This window comes from Benincasa hispida, unplaced genomic scaffold (genome assembly GCF_027475165.1).
Source record: "Benincasa hispida cultivar pf3 unplaced genomic scaffold, pf3_genome.v1.1 HicScf1645, whole genome shotgun sequence".
NCBI lineage: Eukaryota > Viridiplantae > Streptophyta > Magnoliopsida > Cucurbitales > Cucurbitaceae > Benincasa > Benincasa hispida.
The window spans coordinates 5,001-7,500 of record NW_028326015.1 but is presented as its reverse complement, the minus strand read 5'-3'; the positions used below and the strand labels follow the sequence as shown (position 1 = coordinate 7,500).

General features: G+C 49.2%; 1 pseudogene; it reads left to right on the top strand.

The window, feature by feature from the left end:
• The first annotated feature begins 1,661 nt into the window (after positions 1-1,661).
• The window catches only part of LOC150030789 (18S ribosomal RNA), a 1,833-nt pseudogene continuing 994 nt past the window's right edge, over positions 1,662-2,500 (top strand).

Sequence of the window (2,500 nt, the reverse complement as noted above, 5' to 3'; positions counted from 1 at the left end):
AGTGATGGTACACAACACAGAGATGCCGACCTTCTACGTGCCATGACTCTACCCTTGTGCATGCCATGAAATGTAACACCCATGAAACATGAATTCTACGTTGTAATGTTAGGATTATTTGAATCTTTTGTTGGTAAACCATAAACATAAAACAATAATGTCTACCAAATATAAGATCAATCATGTTCACACAATGCGACAACCTAAGACTTTGGACAGCCACACAGCGCGTGCCCACTGACACCGACCTTGTGCATGTTAGGAAACACCAACCATGACTTGTGAAATCCATTTTCCTATGCTTGGATTGAATCAAATTTTTTTTACAAACTAAAAAAACATACAAATGATTGTAACAAGTATATCAGAATTTTTTGCCACCTCTAACCATATTATTATTTTTTTTAATAGTTAATAATAAAATATTCATAAAATATTATTGGTTGTTTAAAAAATTATGAAACTTGTGTTGCACACTACTTTGAGTGTCCTAATCATAGTCCAATCACGTCCATGCCATGAGACATTATAAAACTTGAGTTGTTTGAGTGAGTGACAGCTCGTCACTTGACATATGCAAGCCTGCCAGACCAAAAATTGTTCAGAATGCACTATATGGGGGGTCGACCTGCCTGCAGGGGTGGGGCGTGGGGGTACCCCTGTCGCCGTGTCCATGCTCTCCAAGCATAGTGTGCAATATAATACCAACATATGCTTGGGGCTTGGACGTGGTCGGAGGTCCACGTCCTTGCGTCGGACTGAGAGAGATAGCGGGATGTTGAGTTGAGCTAGAAGGATGGGCTTGTTTGGACGATGCGAAAGCACGTGGTTGCTTGCATGGTCTAGATGGACTTATCCCTCGCGAGACGAGATGACCTGCAGTCTTTCACTTGTTTGGTGCGATGGAAGGGGTCGCCTCGAAGCAAAAATTGGAATGAAATTAGAGAGTTGTGAGAGAGAGTTGTTCGATCGTGCACGACGTTGCGTGCTCGGCCTCGCTTGATGACTCTGCGTCCTTGCTGTAGGGTAGGGGTGCGGATAGTCGCGTGTTGTTCGGGCTCAGATGGCGTACGGCGCGTGAGGGGTGATCTGGTAGTTTGGGTTGGCAGGGTCGGTGCTCGGGCAGCGAACTGTCGACGTCGACAACTCCTCTTATTGACGCCACGAAGAAGTGTTTCGAGCGGTGAAATTGATCGGTTGTGGCATTGGTTTTTTTTTCCTTACCTCACGCGATGGAAGTGTCGCGTCTCGGTAGTCCCTTTCTGTCGGCAGCCGTAGATGGGTGCACGACGAACCCTAAAGCTCGCGTCGCGTTCCGCTTCAGCCTTTCCAAGGCTTGTTGCGGACCGCGTCTTTGGTGCTCGCTTTATTGGATGCGTGCATTTTGGCGGCATGATATTGCTCGGGAAGTCTCGTCGAACGTGTTCTTTGCATATTGCTTGAACGAATGACGCTCGTGGCCGTGTTTATTTGTGCCTGCTGTCGTCCTGACGGAGGGCGGCTGGTGCTTTAAGTGGGCTGCGACGTCCGGTAGGAATGCTACCTGGTTGATTCTCCCCCCTCCCCTTCCCCCCCCCCACCCCCCCCCCCCCCCCCCCCCCCCCACCCCCCCCCCCCCCCCCCCCCCCCCCCCCCCCCCCGCCTCCCCCTTTCCTTCTTCCCCCCTTCCCATGCCAGTAGTCATATGCTTGTCTCTAAGATTAAGCCGGCATGTGTAAGTATGAACTAATTCAGACTGTGAAACTGCGAATGGCTCATTAAATCAGTTATAGTTTGTTTGATGGTATCTGCTACTCGGATAACCGTTGTAATTCTAGAGCTAATACGTGCAACAAACCCCGACTTCTGGAAGGGATGCATTTATTAGATAAAAGGTCGACGCGGGTTCTGCCCGTTGCTCTGATGATTCATGATAACTAGACGGATCGCACGGCCATCGTGCCGGCGACGCATCATTCAAATTTCTGCCCTATCAACTTTCGATGGTAGGATAGTGGCCTACTATGGTGATGACGGGGACGGAGAATAGGGTTGTTTCCGGAGAGGGAGCTGAGAACCGGATACCTACATCAAGGATAGGCAGCAGGCGCGCAAAATCTACCCAATACTGACACAGGGGAGGTAGTGACAATAAATAACAATACCGGCTCTTCGGAGTTGTAAATTGGAATGAGTACAATCTAAATCCCTTAACGAGGATCAATTGGAGGGCAAGTCTGGTGCCAGCAGCCGCGGTAATTTCAGCTCCAATAGCGTATATTTAAGTTGTTGCAGTTAAAAAGCTCGTAGTTGGACCTTGGGTTGGGTCGATCGGTCCGCCTATGGTGAGCACCGGTCGGCTCGTCCCTTCTGACGGCGATGCGCTCCTGGCCTTAACTGGCCGGGTCGTGCCTCCGGCGCTGTTACTTTGAAGAAATTAGAGTGCTCAAAGCAAGCCTACGCTCTGTATACATTAGCATGGGATAACATCTTAGGATTTCGATCCTATTCTGTTGGCCTT